We start from the raw sequence: 7,500 nt of genomic DNA, 5'->3' as shown, positions 1-7,500 counted from the left end.
TATTATTATTATTATTATTATTATTATTATTATTATTATCATTGACTTATTTCAATGATCACGCCCCTCATCGTTCTCAGTTTCTCATAAAACAAAATATACATTGAGATGAAAAAGACGCTCAACATATCACAATAGGCAACACATCTAATCAACTCTCCACTGTGACACACAGCAGGTACATTAGTAGAAATATAGTATACATATTTATTCTCGGTCACTTGCGTGCCTGACTAAATAATAATAATAATAATAACAAATAACTAACTCGAAAATAAATACACTACTTGCTTATTATTGATATACCAGTATAGTCTACACAACTCTCTAGATGTTTGAACGTGTGGCTCCGAAGAGGAGCCGGATTGATGGTGATATTGGCTGAAGGGGAGGGAGGCCCTTTATTTACTTCTTCTCAGTCTTCTTGGGAAGGAGCACGGCCTGAATGTTGGGCAGCACGCCACCCTGTGCAATGGTGACTCCGGAGAGGAGCTTGTTAAGTTCCTCGTCGTTGCGGATGGCCAGCTGCAGGTGACGTGGGATGATGCGAGTCTTCTTGTTGTCACGGGCGGCATTGCCGGCAAGCTCAAGGACTTCAGCAGCCAGGTACTCCATAACTGCCGCAAGGTACACGGGGGCACCAGCACCCACGCGCTCGGCGTAGTTGCCTTTCCTTAGAAGGCGATGAATCCTGCCGACCGGGAACTGGAGTCCAGCACGACTGGAACGGGACTTTGACTTTCCCTTCACCTTTCCTCCCTTGCCGCGTCCAGACATGATAATGGATGTTGTGGTAGTAGTAGTAGTAGTAGTAGTTGTTGTTGTTGGTGATAAATGAGGAGCGCGAGTACTCTAACCTCGTCGGTAGCTCTGCGAGCAAGTAGTGAATTTTGGGAAAAACGGCTATATATACGCGAGATCAGATCGGCCCAGAGCGCGTCTGGACCAATCAGGACGCTCGCTGAGGTGGCGACTCCTGATCCTGAGTAGGCACGCTAATATATATACCACTTTTCAACTGAGAAAACGCACACTCGTTCTCACAGCAGTACGGCGACACTATGCCTCCCAAAGCATCAGGAAAGGCTGCCAAGAAAGCTGGCAAGGCACAGAAGGCCATTGCCAAGGGCGACAAGAAGAAGAAGCGCAGGAGGAAGGAGAGCTACTCCATCTACATCTACAAGGTGCTCAAGCAAGTCCACCCAGACACTGGCGTGTCCTCCAAGGCCATGTCAATCATGAACTCGTTCGTGAATGACATTTTCGAGCGCATCGCTGCCGAGGCATCCCGCCTGGCACACTATAACAAGCGCTCCACCATCACCAGCCGGGAAATCCAGACCGCTGTCCGTCTTCTTCTGCCTGGTGAACTGGCAAAACACGCTGTTTCTGAAGGCACCAAGGCTGTTACCAAGTATACCTCCTCCAAGTAAACAGGCGGCCAGTATACTGCTGCCAGTATAAAATAATACCCGGCTCCATTGGAGCCACACTTGAAAAGGAAAAAAGATACGATATAGACAAATGCATTATTATTATAATTATTGTTATTATTATTAATATTATTATTATTATTATTTTTATTATTATTATTATTATTATTATTATTATTATTATTATTATTATCATTATTAATAATATTAATATTGTTGTTTTTATTATGATTATTATTATAATAATTATTGTATCATTATTATTATTATTATTATTATTATTATTATTATTATTATTATTATTATTATTATGCTTATTATTATCGTGATTATTATTCTGTGGAGATAAAGAAAAGATAAAAAAAAAATAGAGATAAAGAAAGATAAAAATTCTCCCAAGTGAAAGAGATATGGCCATGGAAGAGGGAATAATAATAATAATATAAAAAAAAAAAAAGGGGGGAAGGATATTGAGTTGAAAGTCGAAAGTTAATTATTAACCTGATACTGAAAGATGGAAAATAAATATTTTCTTCCACAAAACCAAACAGATTGTCTATGAAAATTCTTTAATGAAAGAGATGTTTGGCCCTAAAAAGGGCCTAGATATTGCTGTTATGAAGATCATTCGTGGATGACTTCTTAGGCACGCTCGCCACGGATGCGACGAGCCAGTTGGATGTCCTTTGGCATGATAGTCACGCGCTTGGCATGGATGGCGCACAGGTTGGTATCCTCAAACAGACCCACGAGGTAAGCCTCGGAAGCTTCCTGGAGAGCCATGACAGCAGAGGACTGGAAGCGGAGGTCAGTCTTGAAATCCTGAGCAATTTCACGCACCAGGCGCTGGAAAGGCAGTTTCCTGATAAGCAGCTCAGTGCTCTTCTGATAACGGCGGATCTCACGGAGAGCAACGGTTCCAGGCCTGTAACGGTGGGGTTTCTTGACACCTCCAGTGGCTGGAGCAGACTTGCGAGCTGCCTTTGTAGCAAGCTGCTTGCGGGGCGCCTTGCCACCAGTGGACTTGCGAGCCGTTTGCTTGGTACGTGCCATAGTTGTGGTAACAACAACTCACAACGAACACTCAGCTGAGTCTGCCCGCGCTTCCCACAAAATCCCTTTATATATGAATCGGGTGGGCCCGACGACTCCAACCCTGCCTTGTGATTGGTCAGAAACGTCCAGTGAGGCTCATCGCCCACGCAGTCACCGCATGAAAGATGTGATCATTATTGTTAGTCTAATTCATTTTGTTCTTATTCTTATTCTTATTCTTATTCTTTCTTCCCTCATTCATAACAAATCTTGGAAAATATACAGCAGAACTGACATGTCATTTAAAATTCTAAGACAATTAGCAAGAAAGTTGTGATATTCTTATTTTTTTCATTCTTTTTATTCTATTTTTTTCTTATTCTTGTCATAATTAATATTGTTATCTTTATTATTTTCATTTTTTTTTATTATTCTTCCTTATCTTATTCTTATTTATCCTACTTTTAGAGAGATGAGGCTTGTGCGGTCACCCATCCAAGTTCTGCCCGGACCCCCTGCTTAACCTTGCTGATCCCGCCGTCAGCTGATTGGTCAAGAGCGGAGAACAAGGTGTTGGGAGGGCTTATTTCTCTTATTCTTATTCTTTCCTGTATTGTTGTTGCATTGTTGTGCTGAAAATGTTGGAAAATATGCACTAAAATTAACCCTTCATTCATAATTCTACGACAATTAGCAAGAGAGATATATTATTACTTTTTTCCCTTATTTTTGTTCTTTTTATTCTTAATCTTCTTTTTTTTATTATAGTTGTTATTGTTATTTTATTATTTTCGTTTTTCGTTCATTCTCCTCATTCTTATTGCTATTTTTTTCTATTCTCAGAGAGATGAGGCTTTTGTGGTCACCCATCCAAGTTCTTCCCGGACCCCCTGCTTAACTGCGCTGATCCCGCCGTTAGCTAATTGGCCAAGACCGGAGAACTAGGTGTTGGGAGGCCTTCTTTCTATTATTCTTATTCTTTCTTCCCCCATTCATATCGTTGTATTGGAAATGTTGGAAAATATACAAAAGAATTCACCCTTCTATGACAATTAGGAAGAAAGACATGGGATGCTTTCTTTCTTTTTTTTTATATTCCTTTATTGTAATTTTTCTTATTCTTGTTATAATAATTCTTACTGTTATCTTTATTACTTAAAATTTTCGTTCATTCTCCCTATTCTTATTCTTATTTTTTTTATTTATTTATTTTTTTTCAGACAGATGAGGCTTGTGTAGTCACCCATCCAAGTATTGCCCGAAACCCCTGCGTAATCTCGACGATTTCATTTGACAATACCTATTTACTTATTTATTTATTATTATATTTATTAAAAAAAAAAAAGAAGAAAAGAAGATGAAGAATAAGGTATGTAATCGAAATACTCTCTCTATACTGTAGCAATAGTTTAGCTGGATGTACTTGTATTGTGTCAAAAATACTTGCAATATCTGCAATTGTAACCTGCAGTGTCGGCATAATGCATAATTAAGCAATGAAAAGAAAAATTAATAAAAGAATAAATGAAAAAAAGAAAGAAAAAAAGATACAATTAACAATTAAATATATTAGCTACCCCTCTACGTTTCTTTATCACTGCAGAAAAATGGAAACATTTTAACGTAGACTTGTCAAAATTCAACTGAAATTAAGGGTTAAATAAGGATTGTCACCCCTTCCCCAGAGGATATTCATTGTCTTTTAATATATATATATATATATATATATATATATATATATATATATATATATATATATATATATATATATATATATATATATATATATATATATATATATATATATATATATATATATTCTTTTTATTTAAAGTCTTATTTAGAGAGAGAGAGAGAGAGAGAGAGAGGTAACGTCCTTGAGGATAGCAGCTCGTCTACGCTCCGCTCAGTGATCAGCGTTAGAATGTAATTCCTCATTTCTTTAAAAAAAAAAAAAAAAAAAAAAAAAACAGAAACTTTATTTAGGGGGCTTGCTGGAAACAAACTACAATGGAGGAAAGAACAATATGTCTGCTATATGACCCACCCAGTTAAATTTTCAAGAAGCAAACGCAAGTTGGAAAATACGAGGAAGATAAATTTTCATTTATATACGTTTTATGGTAATTTCTGCCACGCCTTCCTCTATTCATCAAACGTCACTGACACTTATTCCCTTTATTTTTTACTTTACAGAATCTTTTGTAGGGCAAGACTCTAGAGGATATGTGCTTTCATAAATTCTATAATGCTTTGCTTATCATAGAGACATAAAAAAAAAAAATAATAATAATAAAAATAAATAAATTAATTAATTTAAAAAATCAAAATAAATAGATATATAAATTAATTAATCAATCAAATAAATTTCTATGCTTCACCTTTATAGCATTCGTATGAATGTCAAAACAAAACAAAAAATATAAATATAAATAATAATATGAAAAAAAAAAATTACTAAATATATGAAAAATAGCATTACTACTACTACTACTACTACTACTACTACTGCTACTACTACTACTATTTTTTTTTTTTTTTTATGTAGGAAGGACACTGGCCAAGGGCAACAAAAATGTAATAAAAAAAATGCCCACTGAAATGCCAGTCCCATACAGGGGTCAAAGCAGTGGTCAAAAAATGATGAATAAGTGTCTTGAAACCTCCCTCTTGAAGGAATTCAAGTCATAGGAAGGTGGAAATACGGAAGCAGGCAGGGAGTTCCAGAGTTTACCAGAGAAAGGGATGAATGATTGAGAATACTAGTTAACTCTTGCGTTAGAGAAGTGGACAGAATAGAGGTGAGAGAAAGAAGAAAGTCTTGTGCAGCGAGGCCACGGAAGGAGGGGAGGCATGCAGTTAGCAAGATCAGAAGAGCAGTTAGCATGAAAATAGCGGTAGAAGACAGCTAGATATGCAACATTGCGGCGGTGAGAGAGAAGCTGAAGACAGTCAGTTAGAGGAGAGGAGTTGATGAGACGAAAAGCTTTTGATTCCACCCTGTCTAGAAAAGCAGTATGAGTGGAACCCCCCTCAGACATGTGAAGCATACTCCATACATGGACGGATAAGGCCCTTGTACAGAGTTAGCAGCTGGGGGGGTGAGAAAAACTGGCGGAGACGTCTCAGAACACCTAACTTCATAAAAGCTGTTTTAGCTAGAGATGAGATGTGAAGTTTCCAGTTCAGATTATAAGTAAAGGACAGACCGAGGATGTTCAATGTAGAAGAGGGGGACAGTTGAGTGTCATTGAAGAAGAGGGGATAGTTGTCTGGAAGGTTGTGTCGAGTTGATAGATGGAGGAATTGATTTTTTGAGGCATTGAACAATATCAAGTTTGTTCTGCCCCAATGAGAAATTTTAGAAAGATCAGAAGTCAGGCGTTCTGTGGCTTCCCTGCGTGATATGTTTACCTCCTGAAGGGTTGGACGTCTATGAAAAGACGTGGAAAAGTGCAGGGTGGTATCTTCAGCGTAGGAGTGGATAGGACAAGAAGTTTGGTTTAGAAGATCATTAATGAATAATAAGAAGAGAGTGGGTGACAGGACAGAACCCTGAGGAACACCACTGTTAATTGATTTAGGAGAAGAACAGTGACCGTCTACCACAGCAGCAATAGAACGGTCAAAAAGGAAACTTGAGATGAAGTAAACAGAGAGAAGGATAGAAACCGTAGGAGGGTAGTTTGGAAATCAAAGCTTTGTGCCAGACTCTATCAAAAGCTTTTGATAATTATGTCCAAGGCAACAGCAAAAGTTTCACCAAAATCTCTAAAAGAGGATGACCAAGACTCAGTAAGGAAAGCCAGAAGATCACCAGTAGAGCGGCCTTGACGGAACCCATACTGGCGATCAGATAGAAGGTTGTGGAGTGATAGATGTTTAAGAATCTTCCTGTTGAAGATAGATTCAAAAACTTTAGATAGGCAGGAAATTAAAGCAATAGGATGGTAGTTTGAGGGATTAGAACGGTCACCCTTTTTAGGAACAGGTTGAATGTAAGTAAACTTCCAGCAAGAAGGAAAGGTAGTGTTGACAGACAGAGCTGAAAGAATTTGAATAGGCAAGGTGCAAGCATGGAGGCATTGTTTCGGAGAACAATAGGAGGGACCCCATCCGGTCCATAAGCCTTCCGAGGGTTTAGGCCAGCGAGGGCATGGAAAACATCATTGCGAAGAATTTTAATAGGTGGCATGAAGTTGTCAGAGGGTGGAGGAGAGGGAGGAACAAGCCCAGAATCGTCCAATGTAGAATTTTTAGCAAAGGTTTGAGCAAAGATTTCAGCTTTAGAAATAGATGCGATAGCAGTGGTGCCATCTGGTTGAAATAGAGTAGGGAAAGAAGAAGCAGCAAAGTTATTGGAGATACTTTTTGGCTAGATGCCAGAAATCACGAAGGGAGTTAGAGAGAGAGAGAGAGAGAGAGAGAGAGAGAGAGAGAGAGAGAGAGAGAGAGAGAGAGAGAGAGAGAGAGAGAGAGAGAATGTGTGTGTGTGTATATGTGTCGGTTGGGTTGTGAAGGATGGGAAAAACCAGCAAGCCTCGGCTCCACTGACTGATCGATACTTGAATGTAATTCAAGTAAGGCGAAGTTAGGTTAGATTAGGTCAGGTCAGGTTAAGTTAGGTTAGGTTAGGTTAATTTAGGTTAGGTTGTTAGTGTTAGTTTAGGGTAGTTTAGGTGATGTTACGTTATGTTAGGTTAGGTTAGGTTAAGTTAGGTTATGTTAGGTTAGGTTAGGCCAGCTTTGCTTAATTTAGGTTAGGTTAATTTAGGATATTATAGGTTAGGTTCATTTAGGTGAAGTTTGGTTACATTAGGTTAGGTAATGTTAATTTAAGTTAGATTAGGTTAGTCAGGTTAGGTGAAGTTAAGTTAGGTTAGGTTAGGAACAACAATAAAAAGAAAGGAGGAAGAAAAACAACAACAGCAACAACAACAACAACAACAACAACAGCAACAACAAAGTTAGGTTAAGCTAATTTAGGTTATGTTAAGTTTGGGTTAGTTTAGGGTAGTTTAGGTAATGTTAC

The sequence above is a fragment of the Scylla paramamosain genome, chromosome 17 (genome assembly GCF_035594125.1).
Source record: "Scylla paramamosain isolate STU-SP2022 chromosome 17, ASM3559412v1, whole genome shotgun sequence".
NCBI classification, from domain to species: Eukaryota; Metazoa; Arthropoda; class Malacostraca; order Decapoda; family Portunidae; genus Scylla; species Scylla paramamosain.
This window is presented reverse-complemented; position numbering follows the sequence as displayed.